The sequence below is a fragment of the Dermacentor silvarum genome, chromosome 5, assembly GCF_013339745.2.
Source record: "Dermacentor silvarum isolate Dsil-2018 chromosome 5, BIME_Dsil_1.4, whole genome shotgun sequence".
NCBI classification, from domain to species: domain Eukaryota; kingdom Metazoa; phylum Arthropoda; class Arachnida; order Ixodida; family Ixodidae; genus Dermacentor; species Dermacentor silvarum.
Window position 1 is genome coordinate 16,086,866 of NC_051158.1, and position 16,781 is coordinate 16,103,646.

At 50.6% G+C, this 16,781-nt stretch overlaps 3 pseudogenes; all 3 read left to right on the forward strand.

Annotated features, from left to right (window-relative positions):
- The first annotated feature begins 4,630 nt into the window (after positions 1-4,630).
- Positions 4,631-6,342, forward strand: LOC119452784 (BTB/POZ domain-containing protein 10-like; annotated as a pseudogene).
- A 3,407-nt stretch (positions 6,343-9,749) lies between these two features.
- LOC119452305 (BTB/POZ domain-containing protein 10-like) lies at positions 9,750-11,701 on the forward strand (annotated as a pseudogene).
- Positions 11,702-14,092: 2,391 nt separating this feature from the next.
- LOC119452785 (BTB/POZ domain-containing protein 10-like) lies at positions 14,093-15,797 on the forward strand (annotated as a pseudogene).
- Positions 15,798-16,781: the final 984 nt, after the last annotated feature.

The following is a 16,781-nucleotide window of genomic DNA, read 5'->3' on the forward strand; positions in this document are numbered from 1 at the left end:
GATTTGTCGCATGACTGGCAAGTTACACATGTGCGCACAAGTTCTTCAATGTGATTATCCATGCATGGCCACCAATATGACTCTCTAAGACGAGCTTTGGTGCAACTAATTCCTGGGTGTGACTCATGGGCCAGATCCATAAGACGGCGTGTCAAAGTTGTAGGCACGACAATCCTGTCACCCCGGCACAGAACGTCGCTAACAACAGAGAGTTCAGATCGCACGTGAAAGTACGGTAGCAGCTCTTTTGACAAGGATTTCTTGTCAGGCCAAGAAGTAGTGATAAACTGCTTCACTTGAGAGATAACCTGATCGGCGGCACATGCTTCTTGAAGCTCTTGCATGGTAACTACTGGGGACAGAAGACATATAAATTCTTCTTCGGGTGCATCGGGGATGAAACTCTCTAGGGGCAGCCGGGAGAGTGCGTCAGCCACGACGTTTTCGCTACCCTTCCTGTACTTCATGATGTAGTTGTAGCACAGCAACCGTGATGACCAGCGCGCAATCCTTAAAGGACCTGTGCCTTTCGTTGAAAGGAGCGTAACCAAAGCAGCGTGGTCTGTCCGCAAAATGAAGGGTCGACCCCACAGGTAAACGTGCCAGTGCTCGCAGGCCCAGACGAGGGCAAGGGCCTCGCGTTCACCGACCGAGTACTTCCGTTCATGCGTTTGCAGAGTACGTGAGGCGAACGCGACAGTTTGCAGTGATGTTCCGTTATCCTGCTGCAGTACAGCACCTAATCCATATCCTGAGGCATCAGTTGTAACGTACACAGGTAACTGAGGATCAAAAAGGTGAAGAACTTCGCAAGACGTTATCAGAGTTTTCAGCTGCTCCAAGCCGCTTTGTGCTGCTGCAGTCCAAGTGAAAGGCGCATTTCCTCGAAGCAAAGCACGCATTGGCTCCACAACATCAGAAAAATGCGGGATGAACTTGGAGTAGAAGCCTGCAAGTCCCAGCAGCGAGCGAAGTTCATTCATATTTGTAGGTGATGGTGCCTTGGTTATCGCCTCGATAGATGACGTCAGTGGGAATAACCCTTGGGCTCTGACAACATGGCCAAGGAAAGTAAACTCTGCAACGTCAAAAACGCATTTATGATTGAGCCTGAGACCAGCATCAGAGAGCCGTTTCAAAACCGCGCGCAAATTGACCAAGTGATCCTCTCGGGAGCGTCCGTACACGATTATGTCGTCAATGTAAAACAACACGCATTTGTATTCTTTGAGGATCATATGCATCATCTTCTGAAACGCTGACGGTGCCGATGCCAGTCCGAAGCAAACCCTCTTGAAGCGGAATAGGCCTTCGTGTCTTATAAACGTTGTAAGATCACGACTTTCTGGACTTAGTGGCAACTGGTGATATGCCGAAGCTAAATCTAGCTTGGAGAATCACTGTGCTCCAGCCAAGATGTTCAAAAGTTCCTCAGTTTGTGGCAGGGGAAAACTGTCCACCACTATAGCTTTGTTTGGCTCTCGTAAATCTACGCACATGCGAATCGAGCCATCCTTTTTTCCTGGCTACAACAATTGGTGAGACCCACTCTGAATCTGAAGAGTCGACGCGCTCAATGATGTCCTGAGCTTCTAATTTTTGTACTTCTGCCGAGAATTGCTCACGAATGACGAGTGGTAGTCGTCTCAGCTTGCTGGCCACTGGTTGAACAGACGCTCGAACTCTGACCTTGTGAGTGAAACCCTTGACAGTTCCTAGCTGTTTTTCAAACAAGTGCTTGAACTCGGAACGTAATTCAGGAGGCAGCACAAGAGTTTCTTGTGTCATTAGCAGCCACCTGAGCGGCGATCCTTGAATCTTCATATCCAGAGCCGCGATACCATCTAAACCAAGTATGGTTGCTCCTCCAGGCACAACGTACAGAAGAACAGAAGTGCATCGGCCGTGAAATGTAGCTGGAGCAATGAAACATCCTTTTATAGGAATTGCTGACTTAGAATATTCGAGGAGCTGGACGGATGTTGATGTCAGAGGAAATGCAGTAGCAAAATGGCGTTGGTAAAGTTCTTCGGCTAGGATTGAAACCGATGATCCAGTGTCAATCAGGAACGATACGGTAATTCCTTCAATTTCCAACACGGCATAAATTCCCTTCTTGCGGCTCCAGATGTGACAGACACTTAAGTGATCGTCCGGGTCAGCTGTATCTTTGTTGTCTTCCGAGACATGCTGAACTTTTTTCTCATACTTTCGGAGAGACTTGCAGACCGTTTCCAAATGGCCAATCTTTCCACATTTACGACACTTATGTGTCCTAGCTTTGCAGAGAGGGCTATTCGCAAGATGGTCAAAAAAACCACAACGGTAACACTCTTGCTCTTCCAAGGCTCGACGACTTATAGTTTGCTTCTTATAGCATGTGCACGTGCCACAGTGCTTCTCTTTCATCTTTGAAATGTTTTCGTCATTAACGTGATGCACTTGTGCTTCGTGTCGTGCAAGTTCTTTCGCTTCTCTTGTCGCTTGATCATGCTGTCTCGCAATGGTAAGAGCCCGAGAAAGCGCAAGAGACTCTTCCAGTAGAAGACGTTCGCGCAAATATTCACTGGTAGTTTTTTCTATGAGCTGGTCGCGTATCATATCGTCCGCCAAGTCACCGAAATTGCATGCTCTAATGAGACCTCGTAGCACGGTGACGTAATCGATCGCAGTCTCACCTGGGGCTTGTGCACGTCGACGGAAACAGTGACGCGCTGCAGTGACGTTGACAGAGCTCTTTTAGTGGTCTTCAAGGATCACAATGGCGCGGTCGAGCTCATCTGGCCCAGGTGACGTCAACGTCTCTCCAGCGGCGCTCGAAGCCAAAAGGCGCGGGTCGTCCTCCGACGTCAGAGTCTGGAAGATTCGTTGTCCTTCCAAGCCCAAGCAGTTGAGCAGAATCGCCTTCCGACGCATGGCAGGTAGGTCGGAGGCGCCCGACGCCACCATGTAGTTCTTGAACACTTGAAGCCATTGCTCCCATGGAATGACCGGGTGTCCAGGTGAGGATAGGAAAGGGGGTGGCGGTTGTAGCCCCGAAATACTCATCGTATAGGATGACAGGCAGCAATCGAAGGCACAGATGAAGGGCAAGCCGGTAGCACATGGGCTGTTAAATCCTCGTCGCCAAACGCGTTCTTTCAGGTAGTTGCGTGCCGCCGGCCGCAACTACTGAAAGAACGCGTTTGTCAACCTGCGCTCAATATCCTCCTAAGGGAACATGACGCTGGCGAACAGCGGCACATTCGAACACCTCCGATCAGGCATAGGATCGTATGGACACCTGGCAACGCGCGGCTGCAGGGAAACCAGGCGGCGGACAGGGTCGCTCGCGGGTATACAAGCAGCACCCGATCACCATGCCCCTGAGGCACCCGTTCCGGTACCGTGTGGCTATTCGTCCATCATAAATTATTATAAGGGTACCCGAAGAAAATACTCTCGCCCCCATCGCTCACTCACCAAAGAGGAGGCTACCAGCGGGATACTTATCCTGACAGGTACCTACCCCAACCTCCACCTCAGAAAAATCCACCCCACGGCATACCCTTCACGTGGCCCGCGGTGTTCCGAGAAAGCCACACTATTCCACATTACATGGGCGTGTCGTGCAATCACTGCCTTAACCCCCATCCAAAACCCGAGCACGGAGCGGTGGGAGTCGCTGCTGGCGAACGAGGCCTTTGGCGATCAGCTTAGCCTGATTGACTGGGCACGCAGGGCGGCGACGGCGAGCGGAGCCCTGGACTGAGGGCCTTCCCACCGCAAGACCAAGGGCCTCCGATCTTCGAAGACTCACCGCGAATCTTACAATCGCTCAATAAAAGTTTCCATCCATCCATCCATCCATCGAGCAGCGTCCGAAGTCTTTACCACCTTCTCGCCTAGCAACGTTATAAAATACGCATTTGGTGCCGCAGCTAAACGTCGGCTCCCCTCCCTCCCTCCCGTCCCGGCCCCCACGGCCGCGCGACGGAAGTTGCGTCGGCTCTCTATATATGGTGATTGTAAAGGAGGAAAGAGACGCTTAATTCTGCAGCCCTTCAGGGAGCACGGCGCAGAACGCGCGTTAGCTCGCCGCCGTGCGTTCGCTCCCCGTGATAGCGCGCGTCCCTCGCGCGTCCCTCGCGGCGAGGATTTCATCGCCGTTCGACGTCATACGGAACCTCACGGCGACAGCGACGCCGACGGCATAAATCCGCTTTGAGCATATAATTGCTATGGCAATAAAATGAAAGTGAGAGAAAAGAGAGAATGCTGTTAGAGCCGAAACACAACCTTCGCGAGATGTCTGCGGTGCTCTAACACAGCGAGCTGCGGCGACGGCTTTCCCATCTGGCCTCTTGGGCGCTGGCAGTCAATTTCAGGGCTAGGTGAAAAATACCTGTACGTAAATACAAGAGAAAAGTGTAGCATAAGTTTGCGCGCTGAGAACAAAATAGAAGAGGGAAAGTTTTTCACCAGTGTAAGCCATTTCGTTTGAGTCATAAAACTGAAAGTCCAGATGAACCATGCACGACCCTCGTATTACGTTACTGCGGGTGAAATTTATTTATACCTATTAATTTACATCCAGTCTACTCGCGATGCGGAGTAGCAGCAGCAGCAGTGGCAGCGACACTGGTTTTGGCACGCCCAGAAAGAAGAAGCGACACTGAGGGCGCCTCCCCAGAGGACTGGCCACAGATGAGGCGCGATTCTGACAGCTTCTCCGGCAGCGGTGGCGCCAAGCCTACGCCGTGGCTGGTGAGCAAGCTGGACTACGAGGACGGAAGAGGGGACAGCGCCGCAGCTCCAATCAAGTCCCGCATCGGCCAGCTGCTACCCAGCAGGGCTAGTGCGAGCCACCGGGGCAGTTCCTCGGTCAGCGGCTCCAGCTTCATCGAGAGCAGCGGCGTGCCGTGCTTCGCGGCCTCTACCTCGGGTGGCGTGATGGAGGCGAGCGGCCACGGCGACTGCCTGCCAGCGGCCGCGTCCATGTCGGCGCTCTCGCTGGCCACAGGCTCGAAGAAGCGCGTCACCCTCATCGTTAAGAACACGTGGTTCGTCGTCGACCCCGCGCTGTTCGCGCTGCAGCCGGACACCATGCTGGGACGCATGTTTGGCTCATCACTGGAGAACAACTTCGCAAGGCCCAACGATGCCGTTTTCAGAGCCATCCTGGGTTACTACAACACCGGTGTTATCTACTGCCCTTCGTGTGTTACGGTGCCTGAACTGCGAGCTGCGTGCGATCACCTCATTCCGTTCGATGCCCATACTTTGAAGTGTGACAACCTCAGGGGCTTTCTTCATGAGCTTTCCTATTACGGAGCCCGCCAACAGTTCGGCAAGTTGCTTGAAGATCTCATTGTCTGCAAAATGGTCAATGCGGTTCAGATAGGGCACCGGGAGTGTCATATAGTGGTTCTCCTGGACGACGACACAATCGACGTACTGTGACGAGGAGTATCTACCGCAGACTGGCGAAGCGCACTCCCACATCATCCACAACACTGCCATGTACCATTTTTTCAATTACACAGAGAATCGGGACGTGGCTACGCAGGTGCTCAAGGAGCGTGACCTTAAAAAATTAGGCTTGACACTCAATGCTACCCGGCCCGGTCCAAGGCGAAAGTGAAGCGTCGGCCGGTTGGTCGTGCCGAGATGATCTACAACTACGTGCAGCGCCCCTTCCTGTGCATGTCTTGGGATGAAAATGCCAAGAACCGGCACGTCCATTTCCAGTGCATCAGGAGCAAGTCGTTCTCCAATCTCGCCTGCGTCACTTACGGGTCCCTTCGAGTTTCCAACTATGTCCTACGTAGAGGCATACTATAATCACACAGTCATTTCTTTTCTGGTGCTTCACACGGTCAATCAGAGCCTGCAAGCTGGAACTTTCTTGACATTTACCTCCTACGCCATAGTTGTTGCGGAGCGTTGATGATTTAGTTTCTTGCATAAGTCGTAATTTGCTGATCTGTAGTACTTAAAAAACAATATATCAGCGCCTCGCACAGTATCTCGATCGTTTCTGATAACTAGCCGGTTTTGAGGACGACCTCGAAGCAGTCATGGTTTACTTTCATCGCACATATGTATTATCGTAAAACGTAGCTGCGAGAACATCAACATTGAAACAGCACCTTAATAGATCTGGTTTACCTATAACAACCGACCCTATCTTTTTATCCTGCTGCTGTTTCTCGTCCCTCCGGAGAATGTTTCTAGTACGATTGGTAATCTGGGTTTAACACTATCAACGTCTAACCTATTGTCCTTTGGGGCCTGTGAATTACGCATAAGCCAAGGGTCTATTATTACTGCTATTATTACTGTTCATTGAAGCGTCGGAAGATTACGCTTCTATAGGGTACCGACCATGGTCTACTTTATTATTTTCCCTCGTTTTATGAATAAGTCCGCTCCAAATTTGGTTGTGTTTAAGTAGCATTGTGCTTAGTTTTTTATTGTTTGCTTTTTACCTCCTCTGTCTTTTGTTGGGTGCACTTTTCATTACCTCCTGTGTGGCCAAACCCCTCGTGGGTACGAGCCATGTTCTGAAACAACAACGACGATGACGACAACACCAACGACAACACCAATTTATGTCAAAGGTGCTTGGTTTCGTAGGCATGTGATCATGCAAGCAGTGTCAGACTTAGCTCTAACTCCACAGTTTACCAATATCTTTTATCTCTTTGGCGCTGAGAATTTTGCCAGACACGAAAAATGGAAGTGTACATCCCTGAGCTTCGCTGTCGTATACCGACGCTAAGTTTCTGTCAACACAGGTCTGGACTAAAGCCCCTATATATAAAAAGTAGCGCCATCCACTTCCCTCCTCCTCCGTTCCTTTATCGCGCTCGGCGCGACCAGCGCGATCGAGGCGCGATATCGACAGTGGCGCCGCCTGCGTCGGGCCTGCCGTGGCAGACGACAGCTAACGCGCTACCAGAGATAGTAGTAGTAAACGTTTATTCCATGAAGGGGATTGAAGGTTGAGTGGGTGGGGCCCTCAGTCCAGGGCTCCACTGGCCTTAGCGGCTCGCTGGGCTTGGTCGAGGAGAGCCAGTTGGCTCTCCCGTTCCGTGCTAGCAAGCCAGGTCTCCCACTGCCTGTTTCTGGGTATTTGCCCTAATTTGGGGGAATTGATATTTAGGGGCCGCGAATTGCACTCCCATGTAATGTGGGCAAGAGTGGGCCGCTCTCCGCACCATGGACAGATGTCCGCGTATTGTGTGGGACTTATATGGTGTTGTCGGTATAGATTTGTGTACGTGTTCGTTTGTAGTCGGCGCCAGTCACGAGCCTGTTCCCCGGTAAGGTCCGGGTGCGGATTACTAAATTTTTGGCGGTCACGTCGCTGGTTTTCCAAGATGTCACGTGAGCTTGTTAGAGGTTCGTCGATAGGACTCGTCGGCGCTCGGATGTGAAATACGCGAGCTAGCCGATCCGCCCTTTCGTTTCCCTCCAGTGCCGTGTGTGCTGGGCACCACACAATGGTATGATATTCTTGTAAGCCATGTCCCAAAATCTTTAAGGCCGCCTTGGGGATGTTTCCAGTTAAATAGAGGCGGCAGGCAACTTGGGAGTCTGTGAGTACCGAGGCTGACTCTCCTCTCCGGTCTTTATCCTTGATGGCTAGGGCGATTGCTACCGCCTCCGCCGTACTGGCTGAGTTTGCTTTGGTAGAGGCTGCTACGGTCGTTCGTTGGCTTACAGCCGCTAGGCAGTATCTGTTATTTTGTATTTTAGCTACGTCCGTGTAGATCGTTCCGGGGTGCGAGCCGAAGCGCTTTTGTAGATTCTTAGCCCTTGCCTGCCTTCTAGGTTGATGATATTTAGGATTCATGTTTTTGGGTATTGGAGAAACTGTTATTCGATTCCGTATTTCTCGGGGCATTGGGGTGGTTTCCTCGTTTAGGTACTGGGGTCGTAGGGGATACCCTAAGCGCTCGAGCAGGGCCCTGCCTGTTGCGGTGATATTGAGCCTTTCCCTTTGAGATATTATTACCGCGGATGCGTGCTCTTCGTACGTGTTGTGCAAACCTAGGGCCTCCAGTCTATCTGTGGCGGTATTTTTAGGTAGCCCCAGGGCGGTTTTGTACGCCGTGCGTATCAGAATGTTGATGGCTCGTATTTCAGTGTTTGTAGGGTGCTGGTAAGGTAGGCTGTACGTCACCCTGCTGATTATGAAAGCTTGTATCAATCTGATTGTTTCGTCTTCTTTAAAGCCCTTCCTGTGGAAAGTTACCCTGTGTATCATTCGGGCCACCTGTTGTACTGTAGATTTAAGCAAGAGTAGGGTGTGATCTACTCTGCTGTTACTTTGTAACCAGAGGCCCAGAATTCGCAGTTTTTGCACTTGCCGTATTGGTTGGCCTTGGAGTGTTAGCCGGATCTCTGGTTCCGTGCGCGTGTATTTTGCTTTAATTCGAATAAATTCCGATTTCTCCGGCGCGCAGCACATGTCCGCCATGTCTGTGAAGGATTCTACTTTGTTTATTGCCTCCTGTAGGGTGTTTTCCTTATGCCCACTTGAGCCTGTCGAGGCCCATAAGGTAATATCGTCCGCGTACAGTGCGTGACCTAGATCTGGTATTGTCTCCAGGGACAGAGCGAGTCTGCGCATTCCGATGTTAAATAGCAGTGGTGACAAGATGGAACCCTGCGGTGTGCCTCTGCCTGGTACCTGTATTTCTTCCGATCGGAGTGAGTCGACACCTATGGTGGCCGTGCGATCTTGCAGAAAACAGCGTATGTAGGCGTATGTTTTCGAGCCACAAGCTAATTCTTTCAGCTCTTCCAGTATGAGCTGGTGCGATATGGTATCGAACGCTTTCTTAAGGTCTAGCGCTACCACTATTCTATCGGAGCTGCCGGCTGAAGGGTTTAGGTACCAGAGAAATCCGAGCAAAACTTCGATCGCGCCCTGCGCAGAAGTTTTTGAGGCGCGATTTTGCTTCGTCAGTCAGTAACTGGTCTTAATAATGCCGTTTTGGAAGTAGCAACGTGACGATGCGAGACGGCGAAAATGTCAAGTGCACAGCAAGCGTTTGCGCACGCCGGATGGTAAACAAATAAAGCCTTTTGCCCTCGCCTTGTCGGTTGCGGCAATTTAAGGCGCAGCCGCATGCCATCACAACGAAGTTCTTGTCCATAACACATTTGATCCGTTTGTGCGTACAGTACTTTCGTCGCACAGGCCCGAGAATGGCAGTCGGAGCGCGCTGGAAAGAAAAAAATATACAAAAGCGCAACGCGTGCTTCCACGTGACACGAGGAAGCTGGGGCGACAGGCGGCGGCAAGGAGGAAACGCCGGGGTGAGCGCGGTGGCGGCAAGATCTAAGAATGGTGCTACTTTTATATATGTAGGGGTTTTAGTCTGGACTTGTTCCCTCACCCCTGTGCTCATTCTGTGGCGAGCCAGAAACAATAGATTTCTTTTTGTTCTGCAGACGTTTCGCTATAAAAAAAAATATTATTACAAACTCTGCTACGCGGTGTTGGTATAAATTTGTTCGTGCTTGTGATTCTGTCTTGTGAAGCCTCTTGGTTTCAGTGTTAGAAATGTTTGCTTAGCATTTCGAAATTTTCTTACTGAAACCAATTGATTACCCTGCTGAATTGTTTATTCATTTTAAATTCTGCTTTTGGTGTTATTTTTTAATTTTATTTTGTGACTTGCTCCCGCTCATTACACTTTTTACATATGACTAGCAATACCCCCCGCCCCCTCTTTTTTTTTAGTTACCCTTTTGTTGTCTGTTTCGCTTAACCACCTGATTCATGACCAATCCCCCACTGTAGGTATGCGCCGGAATTAATCAGGAGAACAACAACCGCAGCAACTTAGCTTGCCACTCTTGAGCTCATTTTCGCGACCAAAATAAACGTCCCCTGCGCTCGTAACTGTGCTGCGTAGTTTCCTCCCGCCACCGCCGTTGGAACACTGATCGGTTTGAAACGGCGGAGGCTGACATTCGTGTGTGGTATGTGGTGGCGCGTCATGTCCTTTCGGTCGGAGCAGCAACAGTGGCAGCGACACTGGTTTTGGCACGTAAAACCCCAGAAAGAAGAAGCGACACTGAGGGCGCCTCCCCAGAGGACTGGCCACAGATGAGGCGTGACTCCGACAGCTTCTCCGGCAGCGGTGGCGCCAAGCTTAAGCAGTGTCTTGTGAGCAAGCTGGACTACGAGGACGGAACAGGGGACAGCGCCGCAGCTCGAATCAAGTCCCGACGCGGCCAGCTGCTACCCAACAGGGCTAGTGCGGGTCACTGGGGCAGCTCCTCGGGCAGCGGGTCCAGCTTCACCGAGAGCAGCGGCGTGCCGTGCTTCGCGGCCTCTATTTCGGGTGGCGTGATGGAGGCGAGCGACCATGGCAGTTGCCTGCCTGCGGCCGCGTCCATGTCGGCGCTCTCGCTGGCCACAGGCTCGAAGAAGCGCGTCACCCTCATCGTTAAGAACACGGGGTTCGTCGTCGACCCCGCGCTGTTCGTGCTGCAGCCGGACACCATGCTGGGACGCATGCTCAGCTCATCACTAGAGAATAACTTCGCAAGGCCCAACGAGCGGGGAGACTACGAGGTGGCGGAAGGCTTGTCTGATGACGTTTTCAGAGCCATCCTGGGGGACTACAACACCGGTGTTATCTACTGCCCTTCGTGTGTTACGGTGCCTGAACTGCGAGCTGCGTGCGACTATCTTATCATTCCGTTCGATGCCCAACCTGTCAAGCGCGACAACCTCAGCGGCTTTCTTCATGAGTTTTGCAATGACGGAGCCCGCCAACAGTTCGGCAAGTTCCTTGAAGATCTCATTGTCTGCAGAATGGTCAATGCTACTCAGATAGGGGACCGGGAGTGTCATCGTGGTTCTCTTGGACGACGACACAGTCGATTGTGACGAGGATTATCTACCGCAGACGGGCAAAGCGCACTCCCAAATCATCCACAGCACTACCATGTACCGTTTTTTCAATTACACAGAGAATCGAGACGTGGCTACACAGGTGCTCAAGGAGCGTGACCTTAAAAAAATAGGCTTGGCACTCAATGCTACCCAACCCGGCCCAAGGCGAAAGTGAAGCGTTGGTCGGTTAGTCGTGCCGAGATGATCTACAACTATATGCAGCGCCCCTTCCTGTGCATGTCCTGGGATGAAGAGGCCAAGAACCGGCACGTCCACTTCCACTGCATCAGGAGCAAGTCGTCCAATTTCGCCTCCGCCACTTACGGGTCCCTTCGAGTTTCCAACTATGTCCTACGTGGAGGCATAATATAATGGCCCAGTCATTCCTTTTCACCTGCTTCACACCAGAACGAAAACGGCGCTTGACCACGTCCACGGTCACTCACAGCCTGCAAGCTGGAAGTTTCTTGACATTTGCCTACTATGCCATGGTTGTCGTGTAGCGTTGATGATTCAGTGTCTTGCATAAGAAGAAGAAATAAACTATTTAAAATGCCGGCACTTTGCTTTTAGTGGCCTCAGGTGTCGGCTCGAAGTCCTTGGACTCGGGCGGCATCTTCCTCTTGCCGGACGGCCCAGAGCTGGTCTTCCAGCTCCGAACTTTTCAGGGCCGCCTCCCAGCGGCGGCGACGCCGACGGAGAAGGTCGCCGGCGGCTCCCAGCCGCCGGGGAAATGGCGGGAATGAGCGAGCTCGAGGCTTCTTTTAATCCAGTAACGCCTGCTGTTATGGGCGCGTCGCGAACGGCGGCGGTACCGTTGTTGCCGGCACATTCCCAGAGCATGTGTCGCAGCGTTGCCCTGAGTCCGCACGCTTTACACGCATCAGTCGGACATAAGCTAGGGTAACAGTGGCGTAAGGCTGCCGGACTTGGGTAAACTGTGTGTTTGCAAGCGCAAGTTTACGGCCTCTTTCCTGTTTAACGTGCGGTGGCGGGAATTTGCGTCTTTGGAGTCTGTAGTGTTGTGTGAGGTCTCTGAACGTGGTCAGGCGATCGCCCCACAGCCGTTGTGATTGTTGTTGTTGCAGCGTGTCTGTCGTAGTGTCTCGATCCGGCAGATCTGCATAAGTCATAATTTGCTGAACTGTAGTACTTACAAAACAATGAATCAGCGCCTTGCACAATATCTCGATCGTTTCTGATAACTAGCCGGTTTTGACGACGACCTCGAAGCCGTCATGGTTTACTTTCATCGCACATATGTATTATTGTAAAACGTAGCTGCGGGAACATCAACATTCAAACGGCGTAACGGACACCTTAATAGATCTGGTTTATCTATAACTAACCTTTGCTCTTTTTGTAATAAAGCAGAAACAACTGACCCCATCTTTTTATCCTGCTGCTGTTTCTCGTCCCTCCGGAGAATGTTTCTAGTACGATTGGTAATCTGGGTTTAACGCTATCAGCGTCAAACCCATTGCCCTTGGGGACTGTGAATTACGCATTAGTCACGGTTCAATTATTACTGCTATGCATAAGTTCATTGAAGCGTCCAGAAGATTACGCTACTATAGGGTACCGACCGTGGTCTACTTTATTATTTTTCCTCGTTTTATGAATAAGTCCGGTAAACATCTTGTTGTGCTTAAGTTGCCTTATGCTTTGTTTTTTATTCTTTGCTTTTTACCTCCTTTGTCTTTTGTTGGGTGCACTTTTCATTACCTCCTGTGTGGCCAAAGCCTTCGTGGGTACGAGCCATGTTCTTAAACAACAACGACGACGACGACGACAACAACAACAACGAGAACAACAATTTATGTCACGGCTGCTTGGTTTCGTAGGCATGTCATCATGCAAGCAGTGTCAGACTTCGCACTAACTCCATGGATTACCAATATCTTTTATATCTTTGGCGCTGATAATGTTTCCAGACGCGAAAAATGGTAGTGTCCATCCCGGGGCTGCGCTGTCGCTTACCAACACTAAGTTTCTATCAACACAGGTCTGGACTTGTTCCCTCACCCTGTGCTCATTCTGTGGCGAGCCAGAAACAATAGATGATTTCTTTTTATTACGATAGCAATTGTATGGACACTCCAAGCGCATTTTTGCCGTCGTCGTCGTCGCCGTGAGGTTCCGTATAAAGTCCAACGGCGATAAAACCGTCGCCGCGCGCCGCACACTGTGTGTGCGAGTGAAAGCGTGTGAGGGTGTGGCGCCAACCGCAGCCTAATCTGGCGCACGCGAGAGAGGAAGGCGGCAGGAAGCGCACGGACTTCGTTCACTCGCGGTGCACAGAGAGGAGGCGACGGAGACGGTAGGGGGTGCGTTCTGCTTTTGCGGCTGCTGCTCACGGAGCTGCCGCGCGGGCACCGTATCTTGAAAGCGATCTGCTGTGTGACGGAAGTGTGCGCCCGCGGGGCCTCATCTTCAAAGCGATCTGCGATGGTGGATACGAAGTGCATGCGCCGAGTGCCGGTAGCTTAGTACGCGCTGTGCTTTCGACGTTCGCGTTGAAGCGAGACGAGACAGCACGAAGGTCAATTTACCCGCTGCTGATGGCGCGCTTTCCAGCGTTTTGACGAGTTTCCGTGGTCATTTTGCGACATGTGTTCATGTTTACCTGCACGCGCGTGACACCGTGCTGATTCATTTAGTTAGTAAGCGAACATTTACAACTTTATACGGCTGATAAAACTACTATCCTTACTTCGGATAGCTGGCTACTAATTTGCTGTCGCAATCGATGCTTCGCCTTTCCGGCGAAACTGCGACACTTTGTTGTGCAGACATTTCGCTATAATAAGAAAAATATTATAACAAACTCCGCTCGCAGTGTTGGTATAAATTTGTCCGTGCTTGTGATTCTGTTTTGTGAAGCCTCTTATCTTGGTTTCAGTGCTAGAAATGTTTGCTTAGCATTTCGAAAGTTTCATACTGAAACTAATCGATTACCCTGCTAAATTGTTTCTTCACGTTTAAATTCTGCTTTTGGTATTATCTTTGTTTTTACTTGTTCCCGTACACTACACTTTTTATCTATAACTGGCAATCCCCCCCCCCCCCCCCTTTTTTTTTTGTTATCCTTTTGGCGTCATTTCGCTTAACCACCTGATTCATGACCACTCCTCCACTGTGGGTATGCGCCATAATTATCCACGAGAACAACAACCGCAGCAACTTCGCTCGCCACTCTTGAGCTCATTTTCGCGACCAAAATAAACGTTCCCCGCGCTCGTAACAGTGTGCTGCGTAGTTTCCTCCCGCCACCGCCGTTGGAGCACTGATCGGTGTGAAACGGCGGAGGCTGACATTCGTGAGTGGTGTGTGGTGGCGCTCCATGTCCTTTCGTTGGAGCAGCAACAGCGGCAGCGACACTGGTTTTGGCACGTAAAACCCCAGAAAGAAGAAGCGACACGGAGCACGCCTTCCCAGAGGACCGGCCACAGATGAGGCTCGACTCCGACAGCTTCTCCGGCAGCGGTGGCGCCAAGCCTAAGCCGTGGCTGGTGAGCAAGATGGACTACGAGGACGGAAGAGGGGACAGCGCCGCAGCTCCAATCAAGTCCCGACGCGGCCAGCTGCTACCCAGCAGGGCTAGTGCGGGCCACCGGGGCAGCTCCTCGGGCAGCGGGTCCAGCTTCACCGAGAGCAGCGGCGTGCCGTGCTTCGCGGCCTCTACCTCGGGTGGCGTGATGGAGGCGAGCGACCATGGCAGTTGCCTGCCTGCGGCCGCGTCCATGTCGGCGCTCTCGCTGGTCACAGGCTCGAAGAAGCGCGTCACCCTCATCGTTAAGAACATGTGGTTCGTCGTCGACCCCGCGCTGTTCGCGCTGCAGCCGGACACCATGCTGGGACGCATGCTCAGCTCATCACTAGAGAATAACTTCGCAAGGCCCAACGAGCGGGGAGACTACGAGGTGGCGGAAGGCTTGTATGATGACGTTTTCAGAGCCATCCTGGGTTACTACAACACCGGTGTTATCTACTGTCCTTCGTGTGTTACGGTGCCTGAACTGCGAGCTGCGTGCGACTATCTTCTCATTCCGTTCGGTGCCCAAACTGTCAAGCGCGACAACCTCAGCGGCTTTCCTCATGAGTTTTGCAATGACGGAGCCCGCCAACAGTTCGGCAAGTTCCTTGAAGATCTCATTGTCTGCAGAATGGTCAATGCTGCTCAGATAAGGGATCGGGAGTGTCATATAGTGGTTCTCTTGGACGACGACACAGTCGACTGTGACGAGGATTATCAACCGCAGACGGGCAAAGCGTACTCCCAAATCATCCACAACACTGCCATGTACCGTTTTTTCAATTACACAGAGAATCGGGACGGGGCTACGCAGGTGCTCAAGGAGCGTGGCCTTAAACATTAGGCTTAGCACTCAATGCTACCCGACCCGGCCCAAGGCGAAAGTGAAGCGTCGGCCGGTTGGTCGTGCCGAGATGATCTACAACTACGTGCAGCGCCCCTTCCTGTGCATGTCCTGGGCGAAAGAAGAGGCCAAGAAGCGGCACGTCCACTTCCAGTGCATCAGGAGCAAGGCCAATGGTGGCGTGCCGAACACGGCATCGTGACGCTGTCTCTTTAACTCTCTATAATGCCAGAACTAATGTCTTTAATATTCTTTTTTCCCACGCACCATTACGTATTGGAACATTTTACCTCAGTCGCTACTAACCAGTATTGATTCCATTGACCATCTGAATTATTGACATCATTGCTCTCTCATGGAAATTGATTATACCAAGTTGATTTTTGCGTTATTGTTCTTTTACTTCGCTTAAAATGTATTGATGATTCATTTCTACATATGTTCTTCACTCTATTTGTTTTGGGAATTGCTTCATTACATGCGCAAGTGTTCCTTTTCCGTTCTTTGTTCGCGCAGCTGATGGACTGCGTTGGTATTCTGCACACTGTTAATTTACGTCTGCTAATGTTATTATCTTTCATTATAATTTGTATGCCGTTCCTGCTTGGGGCACGCCAAGGCCTTTAGCATAAATAAATAAATAAATAAATAAATAAATAAATAAATAAATAAATAAATAAATAAATAAATAAATAAATAAATAAATTGTATAATCCCACCTCCGCCACTTACGGGTCCCCTCGAGTTGCCAGCTATGTCCTACGTGGAGGCATAATAATCACACAGTCGTTTCTTTTCTGCTGCTTCACACCAGAACGAAAACGGCGCTTGACCAGGTCCACGGTTACTCACAGCCTGCAAGCTGGAAATTTCGTGACATTTGCTCCTACGCCATGGTTGGCGCGGAGCGTTGATGATTTAGTTTCTTCCATAAGTCGTAATTTGCTGATATGTAATACTTACAAAACAATGAATCAGCGCTTTGCACAATATCTCGATCGTTTCTGATAACTAGCCAGTTTTGACGACGACCTCGAAGCAATCGTGGCTAACTTTCATCGCACAAATGTATTATGGTAAAACGTAGCTGCGGGAACATCAACATTTAAACAACGTGAACGGATACTTCACTGCCATTTACCGCGCATAAAAAAAAAAAAGCGTGTGGCCATATTTTATGCATAAAGAGTTCGTAAGCGCGGCAAGAATTCAACTGTGGTCCACGCGTGTTTTGCAGTAAAGACGCAGTTCAGTAGTGCCTACCGTTGAGATTGGTTGTGAACTTCAATAGTTTTTTTTTATCTCGCCTGAAACAAATTTACTCGAATTTCAATTTCTGTATCACAAACTGAAGGGTTGTTGGAAATGAAGAGTTATCTCTTGTATTTTTATCAGGAAGGCCTTAATGCTTAACTTAGGTCTGAAGTGTACTAGAAGAGAAACTTGGGCGAGTTGGTGGGAATTCATGTTTAGGAAAATCTTTAGGTCTGAACATATAA